The 13,858-nt window shown below is 48.2% G+C and overlaps 1 protein-coding gene across 2 annotated transcripts in view; it reads right to left on the reverse strand.

The window, feature by feature from the left end:
• Positions 1 to 13,858, reverse strand: part of CDC42BPB (CDC42 binding protein kinase beta) — a 113,262-nt gene that overhangs the window by 69,874 nt on the left and 29,530 nt on the right. The gene's annotated exons all lie outside the window — the stretch shown is intronic.

A 13,858-nucleotide genomic window follows, 5' to 3' on the forward strand; every position in this document is an offset into this window, starting at 1 on the left:
CCTGCTGACACCTTCAGGGACAGACTCTGTCCAGAGCCTTCAGGAGGAGCATGGCCCTGCTGACACCTTGACTCTGGACTTCTGGCCTCAAGAACTGTGAGAGAGAAGAAAAATCTCTGCGACCTTACGCCCCCAGTTGGTGGTAATTAGTCACAGCAGCCCCAGGACCAGAAGCCCCGCGCTGTGAGACTCCAGAAGCAGCACCCGAGCGCTGACCACCCGCACTCCGTCTAGCAGCCGCTCCGTTACGTCTCCTACACCTTTCTCCTCTTTTCACCTTCAGATCTAAATCCCTATGTTTATGCCAACTTTTATTTGTTCTCTACAGATCTTTTTCAAATCCTCCACGATTACGGCTTCACAACATTCCCATAGCGGGGGGCGGGGGGAATGGGCAAAATGTACCAGGGCTCTTTCTGTGTTGTTTCTTATAACTACACATGCATCTACAATTATCTCCCCCCAAACCTGCAATCTGGTACTTTCTGGGCTTCTAACTGAGCTCCATATTATAAATCTAACTCCAAATTTTTTTTTCTTAAATAGTTGCTTAGTACCACCAAGGTTTGACCACCATGGTTCACTGATCCAAGGAACAAAAGCCAAAGCACCAGAAGGTTCTTGGTGCCTATTAATAGGCACCAAGAACGGTAAATACCCATTGGCACAGAGATTAGGGAACAGAACACACAGGCCCTGAATTATTTAGGGCGGGGGGCGGGGGAAGCCAGGCTAAAGAAAACCCTTGAGCTAGAACTTAAAGGTCACTTATGGTTCACCTTTCTTCCGAATATCACCTAAAATACCCATTCCCAAAAATCCTCATGGAAATACAGACTCTAAACAGCCCCTGGAGCTCACAATCCCTCTCGGCATCTTCTGGGGGAACCAAACGGTACCTTCCATTTTACTGTGAAGAAACATAATCCCAACAAACCACCCCCAGGCCAGCGAGTGTGGGAAGGAGATGGTGCCGCTCTGCCCACCTGTGGAGGACCCACGCCACAGTCACACTTGCTACACTGCCGAAACACTCACTCTGGCAGGGGTTCAACACAGCATTCTGGACGCTTCTACAAAAACCCCAAAGACTCACAAAACCTGCTGGCCAGTGTTTTAAACGTGCAAATCAAACAGCAATTGCCATGGAAATTAAAGAAAATTCCACCCATAATTGTGCCATGAACCACTTTAACTTCACATGTTCCCATTCCAGCCCCTGACCGTAGACACGGTCAATGTTTATATAGCTATTTTTGTGTATTCTGCTTTTATCTCATTTCTTACATTTTTCATACCACTCAACTAGCATTCTATACCACTCAACTAACATTCTAACAGTTGCATAATATTTCACTAAGTTGACACACCAACAATTTATAATTGTGTCTACTGAATGGAGAGGCTAAATGTCTTTAATTATTTTCTTATGGTGAATAAATCTGCAGTGAACTTTTCACGCACACAGATTTTTTACTATTTTAAATTAATTTTGAGGATGAAACTCCAGGACTCTCCAAAGGGCACTAACATTCTATCTGGTTCCTAACCTGCCTTCCAAGCTGCATCTCCTGAGTCACACCCCCCTCACAGCCACACACTGACATCTCGTCTTCCTTTGAAATCAGCAGTTCTTTGATGCCTGTCGAGGTGGTGTTCTCCCATATCCGGCTGTGCCCTGTGATGTTAATTATCCATTCATGACACTTGCTCATTAATCACATCTTGGTGTTTTTTAATCAACTGTGTAAGAGCTTTACTCTGGCTCTCTTACACGTAACAGCTGTAAACACTACTCCTCCATTCTGTTGCCTCTTTTCATCTGAACTATGCTATTTTTATTTTATAGCAATTATTACTTCCAATAAAAGTATCATTTTTAATAAAATCAAATTCATTTTTCCTTTGTCATTTTCTTATTAAGGCTTAGAAAGTTATGACTCGTTAACAATCTAACTGTCAATCCTATTTTTGGTCAAACGGCTTTTTAAAATAGTCAACCCATTATTCATCTGCTGTTTAGAGTATGTCGGAGGAGCACGGTGTGAAGTGTTTATCTTATTTCTAGTGGTAGCGATCTGTGTGTATGTAAGTGGTCCAACGATACGCTATCCAGTTCTGTTTACTCCTGCCCTACTTGGCAGGAGGAGGCCCAGGGAAAAGCCCTGGCTTCCTTCCATTCAGGAGTCAAGTCCTAAGTGGGACACCTGGTCGCCATGCCATCTTAGGAAAGTCATCTGCTCCTCTGTGACTAAATTTTCTTATCCCTAAAATAGGCAAAAAGTCCCTCCTCCCACCTCAGTGAGGGCTGAGGCAGAGAAGCGCGAAGTCCCTTGTGGCGGATGAGACCTGGCTAGCTTCCTCTTCATCTTTTTTTTCCACATCAGTTGTCTCACTTGATGTTCCTCGACAAGTTTTCCTCTTACTGTTTTTATAGAACCTGTTTCTGTTGCTTATGCATTTTACAGAGCCCTGTACAATTTCCCTGAAATGTATGAACACGGATTTATCAGGGGCAGTCTGATAAACGGGGGAAGAACTATGGAAACACCCCAAATGAAAGCTTGGAAAGGTAAAGAAATTAAGAGTCAAGCAACAGGAGATCAACTATGTGAACAAAACTTAATGTTTAAAAATAGAGGGCACTAAAAAGGATCCAGAAGGAAAGCATTATTTTTGAAAAATGTTAAATATTTTCAAACAGTTCTGAGGACACAGTAAAAATATTGTAGCGCTATGTAAAAATCATTAAGACTGCATTAGCTAGGACCAGAATAGAGAATTAAATCACAGCAGCAGACCACCCTGCGAACCACACAAGTACTGAGAGGCCATGAAATCACTCTGACAGGAGGGACTAATAAGAAGGACGGAAGGACTTACACCCATGAAAAGGAGAAAGAGTGACATTTCAAATGGGGTGTCAATCAGTGTCAACACAAGTACAAGGTGACCCCACCATACGGACTGGGTAGAGTCAACAGACAGAAGCCACACCAGTTATTTGAAGAAAATGTAACAGAAAGGACTGTTACCTAGGTAACCAAAAAAGTTGAAAGGGGGTATTTCCCTGGCGGTCCAGTGGTTAAGACTTCGCCTTCCAACGCAGGGGGTGAGGGTTCGATTTCTGGTCGACCCCCGGTCAGGGAGCTAGGATCCCACATGCCCAGCGGCCAAAAGACCAAAACGTAAAACAGAAGCAATACTGTAAGAAATTCAATAAAAACTTAAAAAAAAAAAGTTAAAAGGGAGCACTGGATTATCATGAGACAGCAGGTGCAGGAAGCAAATGCTAGGCTTAGGACTGGGGAACCAAAGGCAGAAGCTGGGATTTGTGAAACCTGGGGCAAGGGCCCCGCCCAGCTGAAACTCTGAGGCTCGGCTGCTGCTACCGGTTACTGGGGTCTCTAAGCACAAAGGCTGCGACCTAAGGGCTGGGACCCAGGGAGCTGAGAGGGGCACTCGCCAGCTGATGCTGGGGTCTCTGCAAGTGTGGGAAAATGCCCAAACCGGGACCAGCTGCCCACTACCAGAAGACACTTCCTGCCAGGAGGAGGCTGGCTGCTAAGGTGCCACAGAGGAGGGAAGCTGGCAGGAAGCTGCAAGGCCCCCCCCCCCCCCCCCCCCCCACACACACCCGCCTCCCTCTAGCACCTCCTTTAGGCAGAGCCCAACGGGAACAGGGGTCGGAGCCCAAACTGGGTGACGCTGGGGTAAGGAGGACGTCCGTCGGGGACAGGAGATTGTTACATACAGAAGGACTGATCACATCAGTAAACAGGTTCAAGATAACGGGGGCCAGCTTCCTCACTGTCAGAAAAGGGAGTTACGAAAAAGGGACAACAGACCCTACAGCACTGAATTAGAAGTGGAGGCATCAGTGTGAGCTCGTGGTTTTCAGTATGTGGATGCAGAAAAGGTGCAGACATAAATGGGTGTGTACATACATATGGAAGCCCTAGCTCTGCCTCTGGAGAGGGCCAGGAGGCAGCAACACCCCAGCAGCAAGAAGCATCACTAGTGACAGATCTTGGTTTCTAAATACCATTCTCCAGCTAAGAGACCAGGACACCTCCATCAAGTCCAGACGTGGGTCAGGAAAGCGCAGGTCAGCCTGGAACGTCTTCTTGTGCCCGAAAATAAGAAAGCGCTCAAAGAATGGGAGTGAGGGCTTCCCTGGAGGTGCAGTGGCTGAGAGTCTGCCTGCTGATGCAGGGGACACGGGTTCATGCCCCGGTCTGGAAAGATCCCACGTGCCGCGGAGCGGCTGGGCCCGTGAGCCATGGCCACGAGCCTGCGCGACCAGAGCCTGTGCTCCTCAACAGGAGAGGCCACAACAGTGAGAGGCCCGCATACCACAAAAAAATAAATAAAATAAAAAGAATGGGAGTGAATCAAAATAAATACGGATAGTCACAGATTATCCAGCCCACTAAATAAAACAAAATCAGGAGTACACACTGATATTAAATAAATCAATGTTAAAATATGTGATGAGAGGGCTTCCCTGGTGGCGCAGGGGTTGAGAGTCTGCCTGCCGATGCAGGGGACACGGGTTCGTGCCCCGGTCCGGGAAGATCCCACATGCCGCAGAGAGGCTGCGCCCGTGAGCCATGGCCGCTGAGCCTGCGCGCCCGGAGCCTGTACTCCGCAACGGGAGAGGCCACAACAGTTAAGAGGCCCGCGTACCGCAAAAAAAAAAAAAAAAAAAAAAAAAAAAAATCTGATGAGAAATGGGATATTTACATAGCTTCAAAGTACATCCAAACGAAATACTTGTTGATCAAACAGAGGAAACAGTGCCTTCGCAGTGCAGTCTGGCAGACGTTACCTAAACCAAGCGATCAGAGTGATGTGATCAGGGTGAGACTGTGTGCCACCCCAAAGGACGCAATGAGAAAAACACAGTGTCACCTCTGTGATTTTCCTGGCAAAGTTATAAAAGCTGAATTTAATCATGAGGAAACGGGAGGAAAACCTAAATTGAAGAGATATTCTACAAAACGACTGGCCCGCAACGGTTTCAGTCATGAAAGTCAGGAGAGGCCAGAGTCCCCACAGAAGGGAGAGAGGAAGACAGCACGGAAGTCAAGTGAGCGTTGGTTCTCAGGCTCCTCTGCTACGAGAGAACAGCAGACTGGGGCTGGGGTGATCCCTTGCTAGCTCTGTGTCAATGTCATATTCCTGACTTGGGGCTAGAGACCAGCCGGGGCTGCAGGAAATACACGCCAAACTTTCAGCAGGGAGGGGGACCATGCAGGCAACTTACTCTCAACTCCTCGAGGCACTTCTTTATACTGTTACTTGCAACTTTTCTGTACGTTTGAACCTGTTTCCAAACAAGTTTTTAACCTCTTTTTAAAGATCATCTGTCGCTATTTGGAAAGCAGGCCATGAGGGCAAGCATGGAAGGACAGCTGGGGGACGCCGCTTCCCACAAGAGGTAAGCGGGGCTCGGGGTGTCGGGCCTGGAGCCCCGAGGAGGCCGCGTCTGGTTTCCCTCTGGAGGCGCAGTCGCCTGCGACGTGGGTGAAGCAAGAGGAGACTCCAGGATGACTGCTGGGTTTCCAGCCTGGGCAACGTGATGAGTGGGTGCCACTTACTCACGTGGTAAGACCCAGGGATGATCGGGTGGGGTGGGGAAGGAGACACTTCACAGTTACTGCTGCAGAGCCTGAGACGGGGAACAGACCAAACTGATTTTTCTCACAAGATTCTACTGCTGTTTCACGTTTTCAAAAAAGTATCCCTTCAGAACAGCCAGCTGACCTGGGGGTGGGTGGGAGGGGAGAACCAGTCTCTGTGGCTAGGAAATTGGAGCTAGAGCTTACTGGGAGGAAGCAGGGCAGTAGCACTTGAAAAGCATAAATGCTCCTCCACTAAGCCTAGAGCTTGCAATGCTCCTCAGAATACAAAATGTTATCGGCAAAATTTTATGAATTATATCCACTGGGGTGCAACACAGCTTGTCATGCACTCTTAAAACATTCAGGATGCAAAGCAAAACCACAGCAACCAAAACACCATTAGGGATTCATTTTAAACATCATTTATATTAAGATTAGAAGACAGACATTATGGGTAGCTTGAAGAAAACAGATCAGCTGTAATGCTTAAAATAACGTTTGCTTTTCATGGTGATAATGAACTGGTAGTTTCGGAAGTAAGACAACATCACTATTCTAAATTTTAGAAAGAGTAAAATGACCTCCCCTTCCCATGCCCTCAACAAAAAGCTGCCAAGTCAGCAAACACTGACTGGGCCCCCAAGTGCGCCAGCACCGGGACACTACGCTGAGGACAGACGGGCACTGCCGCCCTCCGGCTCAGAGAAGCGGGCACAGGCCGACTGGCTGGCCCTGCGGGGCTCTGCACTCCAGCGACTGCCAGGGTTGACACCCACTCGGAGTCCTGCACCACACACACCCTGACCTGCAGCTGCAGCCTCAGACCATTCCCCAAGCCCCCAGCCCCATCCCCGTCCCTCCGATGCAGACCACCATCACTCCCCTGCTCCTGCAGCTGGCCTCCTGCACCCACTCGCCGCCTCTCCAGCCCTCCAGCCCCACGGCACCATCTCCTCCAAAACCAACACAATCCCATCACTCCCCAGCTGACGATTCCTCAAGTTTTGCATGGCTCTTCGATAGCATCTAAATGCTCACAGAGCTTGCTGCATGTCTGGGTCCTGCCTGCCCCCCCGCCCCGCGTCGCCCCTGTGCTCCCCTCAATCCCACCACACCTGTCTTTCAGCTATGCAGGCCCTCCCTCAACCCTGGGTGGAATAGCACCCCCCCGGCCCCCATCTCCCCCACCATCTGCTACTGTCCTCGGGGTCCCTGGCTCCAACCAGGTGACTAGGTCAGGAGCCTGCTAGCCTTCTGATAAGTGAGCCTCGCACGTGTATTTGCTCACTGCCATCTTCCCCGCTGGACTGGAGGGCCCAGGAAGGCACGGTCTACCTCCACCTGGTTAACCGCTGCCCCGCAAGCCCCGACACAAACAGGGAACGCAATAAGCACAGCTGACTCAACAACCATCCTCAACCACCAGTCATCAGGAAAGGTTACTTTCTCCACTGGGAGGGCTTTTATTTTTTTCTAAGGTAAGAATATATTCAAAAACTTGGGTTATTTCCCACCAAAAGAAGACTGAATAAAGCTTTAGCCCTTTGATAGCTAAACTTTAATTAGGAGAAAAATTTTCCTAATCTCTTCATTCTTCTACAACCCAAGATTGTCCCCTATAAAATTTCTCTTGATGCCCTAAAAGGCAATGAATCAATCAACCAATCAAGGGCAACCACCTGCAAGTATGAGGTCCCAACTGCAAGGGAAAACTGGGAGCCCAGTGTTCCCTTTAAACAGGAAAAAGCTTTGCCAGGAAGGACTGGGGGTGGAGGGAGGATCTCCAGCTGAAAGTGACTGAAAACAGTTGTGAAATGAGAAACTGACTGTCCCCCCCCACCTTTGGTTTGTTTATCAAGAGAGGAAATAAGATCAGACAGGCTGGAAGGAGTGCCCGGGAGGGGCCCTGTCAGGAAAGAGGACTGTGTCACAGGGCAGCAGCCCAAGGGCAGCGGGAAGCCTGCTCAGCCCGCCCCGCTCTGCCTGTGCCCTGCGTGGCCTCCCCCTCCCCCCGGACCCGGGCGTCACCCAGCCTCTCTCCTGACATGGCCTCAGCCCCTTGGCAATCACACATGGAGAACTGGAAACGGTCTTTCAGATTATCCAGTCCAAACAGTACATTTACTAATGAGGAAATGGGAGCCCAAGGGCCAAATGACATGCAGAGGACACGAGGGGCACCTCTCCTCCCTCCGGAGTGAACAGCAGCTCCGATCCCGGGAAGTGTCCCCCCGCCCCCCCATGATGGAGACCCTCTGCTGCCTGTAGCAACTACCCCCCACCCCCCGCTGGCTGGGTACAGAGACGGGCAGCTCTGCAAGGCGTCTCGTGTAGGGGAGGAGAGGCCGGCACAGCACCCCAAGGACCTGGGAGTGTGGCCACAGGCAGGACAATAAAGCAGACAGACATGAACTCAGCCCCTGCTGAGCACCCACGGCATGAACTCCCCACGGGCCCGGGAATACAGGGCAAGGGCCAGGTCTTGATCCAGCACGTGGCAGGAAAAGCAAACACTTCCACCAGTCCCAGCTTTGAAGGAGTTCATAGTTCAAAAATGGCTTGAAATCTGTTCTCACAGTTCAGATCGCGGATACACCTACGGAAGAATAACACCTACCATAAAGTTTCTGAAAAATGTGCTTAAATTACACTAAATGGGTTTTACTTGTTTTAATAACTAAGATTTTTTGTTAAATGACAGAATACGATCCTTCATGGGGAGCCCGTCACAAATCTTTCTCAATATGAATCAGTTTGAGAAAGCTGAATCTTCCAAGAAGCCCTATTAACTCCCAAATAAAGTTCTCCAAGTACGAACTCTTCCACATAAGCTGATAATCAGGAACTATAATGCTGTGAAGTGAACACTGATTTTAACTTAATGAGATTTAAGATTTTAGAGGACTGAAAAGGAAGCCCTTATATGTGTATGTATAGCTGATTCACTTTGTTATAAAGCAGAAACTAACACACCATTGTAAAGCAATTATACTCCAACAAAGATGTTAAAAAAAAACAAAGAAAGAAAAGGAAGCCCTTTAATACTGTGACTCAGAAGACAAGTAAGGTTCAGACTGAGTCAGTGAAAATCTGAGAAACTGGGGTGGGGAACGGGTGAAGAGGCTGTACTGAGTCAACAGTAAACCAGGAGAAGTCTCATTCCAACAGCCTGCTGTCACGTGAAGGCGGTTAACCTTCCTAGACCCTGCGTGGGGACCGAGCCAGGGGTCAGTCACGTGTTCCTTCATCTTTGCCTCCACTCCATAGTTGATCGATTGCTTTTCTCAATTCCTTTTCATTTGGTCCATCTTGCTTTGTCATTACTGAAATAAAATCCTATTGCCTCACTACCGGGTATCACTTAGAACTGTCTGCCTTCCTGCCTGAGAGTGGCACGTCCCACTTGAAGCCTCTGATCAAGGAGGTAGTGACCCAGAGACAGCGGGTCTCCCCCACAAGCTGCCGTGGCACTGCCCTTTGGGATTCCTTTGTCAAAGCAAAGAACCTGTGTAAAGTGAGTGACCTTCACAGCACACGTCTCTTTTCTAAAGCCAATTCCCGGGGCTTCCCTGGTGGCGCAGTGGTTACAAATCCACCTGCCAATGCAGGGGACACGGGTTCAATCCCTGGTCCGGGAAGATCCCACATGCCGCGGAGCAACTAAGCCCGTGTGCCACAACTACTGAGCCTGAGCTCTAGAGCCCGCAAGCCACAACAAGAGAAGCCACTGCAGTGAGAAGCTCGCTCACCACAACTAGAGAAAGCCCGAACGCAGCAACGAAGACCCAATGCAGCCAGAATAATAATAAATAATAAAAGAAAGCCAACTCCCTTGCTAATGTGAATACAAATTATGTTTTGTTAAAAAAAGAAAAAAAAACCCAGTGTACAATAGCACAATAGGAAAGGGCCAACACCGTCACATCCAGATTTCCTGCTACCCAAAGTACAGTGCTCCAAGGAAACCTTTCCTAAGCCAAACTGGAGTAAAGCAGTCACCTTAGGACAGACACATCTTGCTAACTGACGCACAGGGACAAAGCAGAGATGCTCTCAGACACAGTGCACAGCTCTGGGGAGATGCCGAGTGTGGTTCCCGGGAAGGGAGCCTGGCGGGGGCCCCTGTCACTGCTGAGGGTGCTGCCTCTATAATGGCACTCAGCAAAATAAACACTGACCGGTATTTTCACTCTTTGCCTTTTTTCCTAAAAGTGGAAATCATTCTAGGATTTCTCTAGGTTGTCAAAAACAGGTAGGTCTTTCATAAAAGCGAAGTGGCAGAAACCTAATTTTTGATGAGCAGGGGATACCTGTATACAAGTCACAAACATGCGATACAAGCACAAACAGATGACAACATTATGCCCTGATGTTCACAGCAACGAGACAGCTGGCCTCCAGGCCGTTTCTTCTGTGCGGCACAGACACATCCTACATATGTACATTCTAAGTTTAAGAAAAAGAAAAATCAAGAGTACAGCATGAATGCTGGTTAGCAAACTGGCAGGGGAGGGGTAAAGCTCCCCCAGGATCACTGTCCCGTTACTCAGCAGAAGCCAGGTCCCCGTGTTAAGCCCACACACCCCCAGGCCACTGCGCGAGCCTGGCAGATTTCCCTGGCACCTCCAAGGCTGTCTCCTCACCCGCTGACTGAGAGTAACAGTGTTCCTCCAAGAAGTCACCGGCGGAGTACTAGATAGTCCCCATAAAGCTTTGAGCACCGTGCCCAGCATACGGTAAGTTCTCATTACACGGGAGCTACTGTCACTGTTACTGGATGACACTGTTTTCTAATCAGTTATTTACAAGTCATATTTAACAAGTAAACTATACCACCCCAAATTATCCTAGAATCCAGCTAAATTACCAACCAAGAAGGTACACTTGTTACAAACAAGCTCTACTGAGCAGGTTACACACAGATGACACCTGGGTAGCACTTAGTAACTTCCACTGAGCAGCCCTGTAAACCAAGCACCCCAAAAAGGGCCCCGTGCAGCCTGGGAGGAGGGTCTCTTCTGAGGAGGGTGTAACATAACCCACGAGCACGCCTTCCACAGCAGGGCTGCTCCTGGACCTGCTACATTAGTGGAGGGAGGGAAATTTTACCTGCAAGGTCCAGACCACCCCACAGTTTCCATTCTGCCTGCCCCATCCCTGGTGAATAAGCCATCACTGACCTTCCACTTTAACCAGCATTTCTACTGCTTCCCCCTCACGCACCAGAGAGCAGCTGTGACTCGTGGAAGGCGTGGAACAGCGTTCTGACTGTTGTGATGACCTTCACGTTTCCACACACATGGCTACTTTTCTTCAGTGATGCCCCGCTTAAGAACTTCTTTATAAAGGTGAAACACAAAGGGTCAACTCAAGTGAAATTTCTGCCTGAGGCAGAGACTGTGATAGGCCCCCTCGGGCCAGGCCTTTAAGCTGCCTGCCGTCTGCTTCCCCAACTTGCCCAAAGGCTCGTCACTAATTACAGTACAGTGACTGGCAAAACACATGAGCTGAAGACACGCCTGAAGGACCACCATCAGATGTATCACCCTATTGCTTCTGGAGAAAATGGGACAAAAACCTTTTTTTTTTTTTTTTTGCGGTACGCGGGCCTCTCACTGTTGTGGCCTCTCCCGTTGCGGAGCATAGGCTCCGGACACGCAGGCCTAGCAGCCATGGCTCACACGGGCCCAGCTGCTCTGCGGCATGTGGGATCTTCCTGGACCGGGGCACGAGCCTGCGTCTCCTGCATCGGCAGGCGGACTCTCAGCCACTGCGCCACCAGGGAAGCCCAGGACAAAAACCTTTTAAGAGATTCATATTTTTTTCTGTAGTAAGTAGAATTTTTGATCTAAGAGTTTTAGTTCTCTTTCTGTTTTGTTTGACCTCATTTTAACATGACAGGTAGAGGGCAAAGTCTACGTGAAGTGTGAATGTGGAACAGTAACTCACTGATACAGAGCATTTCCTAGTGTGTCTGCTGCGGAACCCAGCATTGGAGTGGCCACCAACAACAGGCCCTGAGTCTGCACCAGACATGAGCTACTTCTGCCACCCCCCCCCCCAGCGCCAGCCGCCCTGCAAGCTCGGCGGCATTACCCCCATCCTACGAGTGAGAAAACTGGAGCTGCACCCTGACCTTAGAGCTTCTTGAACCCACAGCTGGCGTGGTGCCTCAGGCCTGTGTCTTCTCAGGGCACTGGGTCAGGTTTCTGGGACTGGTGGGGAATGCTGTCTCACCTTTCGGCGAGCAGCTTAGAAAGTGCTAAGGGCTCGTCAGAAGGGCCAGTTCTAGTCATCTTCCCGTAAGAGGTCATCTAAGCTACCGTGCTGCTTTGGGATTACACTAGCAAGACAGATATAAGGGGGGAAACGTTTTAGGTTTTTGTTACCCTCTAATGTACCCCATTCCAGAATTTAACCCAAAAAATGTTCGTCATTTAACAGAAGCAGGGACATAGACAATAGACTGGCAGTTACCAAAGGGGAGGGGGGAGGGAGAGGGATGGACCGGGAGTTGGGATTAGCAGATGCAAACTGGTACGTACAGAATGGATGGATAAACAGCAAGGTCCTACTGTACAGCACAGGGAACTATATTCAATATCCTGTGATAAACCATAATGGAAAAGAATATGAAAAAGAATGTGTATATATATATATATATATATATATAAATGAGTCACTTTGCTGTACAGCAGTAATTAACACAACACTGTAATTCAACTATACTTCAATAAAAAATAAATAAAAAATTTTTTTTTTCATAATTTAATATGGCAGCTTGTCTGTTTCTTTCACTCAATTTTCTACCAACAGAAAAGAACCCAATCATGGAGTGAAAAGATCTGGTAAATTGCTTCTTCTTCTCGACTGGAACAATCACAGCTTCTTGTCCCTTTCAACACTGTTCAATTTTCTAGGGCCTTTCAGCCATCTCTGCAGTTTTTCTTCAAACCGTAAGTCTCCCACACCCTCTTTACTACACTGGTCTTCAAATGCAACAGTTCTGAAGAAATTTCACTTTAACATCTGGAATCATTCACCACAAGGGTGAATCCGAAAAGGCCCAGCTCCACGGGCAGGCAGAAGGTGAGGCTGGTTGGGCCTCGCCACGTCCGTCTGGCCCACTGGTGGGCGCAGCACCTGCTTGCTGGCTGGCATGATCCCCTTGCTGTAAGCAGTCTCATCTCACAGTGACCCTCTGGTTTGTCCTGCGGGAGGGCCCTGCCTTTTTCTCCATCTCTAACATGCCCTGCAAGACCTGAGGAATGCAGGCCTCCAGTCCAAGTTCAATTCAAACCTCACTTACTGAGGAAAGGCCGACTGGGCACCCCTACCAAGGCCGACTCCCTGCCGTTCAGAGTTCCCTTGGCTTGGCAGAGGACAGGGACAGAAACACACTGAACAACAGCACATGGACGAGCAAGGTAAGAGACATAAAGAATTTTAAGAAAAAAGCTGTATGGGTGAATTTTATGGTCTGTGAATTTTATCCCAATAAAGTTGTTAGAAGAGAGAGAAAAGAAACCAGCTGTGAGGGTATGAGGGAGGGAACTTACAATCTTTTTTGCTTTTTTTTGAAGGGAGATGTGAGGATAGAGGTAGAGGGGAAAACAAGTAAAAGCTCTGTAGGACACAGACCCACCTTCTAGAGAAATGGAAATAAAAACAAAAATAAACAAATGGGACCTAATGAAACTTCAAAGCTTTTGCACAGCAAAGGAAACCATAAACAAGACCAAAAGACAACCCTCAGAATGGGAGAAAATATTTGCAAATGAAGCAACTGACAAAGGATTAATCTCCCAAATTTATAAGCAGCTCATGCAGCTCAATAACAAAAAAACAAACAACCCAAATCCAAAAATGGGCAGAAGGACTAAGTAGACATTTCTCCAAAGAAGATATACAGATTGCCAACAAACACATGAAAGGATGCTCAACATCAATAATCATTAGAGAAATGCAAATCAAAACTACAATAAGGTATCACCTCACACCAGTCAGAATGGCCATCATCAAAAAATCTACAAACAATAAATGCTGGAGAGGGTGTGGAGAAAAGGGAACACTCCTGCACTGCTGGTGGGAATGTGAATTGGTACAGCCACTATGGAGAACAGTATGGAGGTTCCTTAAAAAACTACAAATAGAACTATTTGTACATCCGAAAGAACACCATACGACCCAGCAATCCCACTACTGGGCATATACCCTGAGAAAACCATAAT

This window comes from Monodon monoceros, unplaced genomic scaffold (genome assembly GCF_005190385.1).
Source record: "Monodon monoceros isolate NGI ecotype Baffin Bay Population unplaced genomic scaffold, NGI_Narwhal_1 Super_Scaffold_21, whole genome shotgun sequence".
NCBI lineage: Eukaryota > Metazoa > Chordata > Mammalia > Artiodactyla > Monodontidae > Monodon > Monodon monoceros.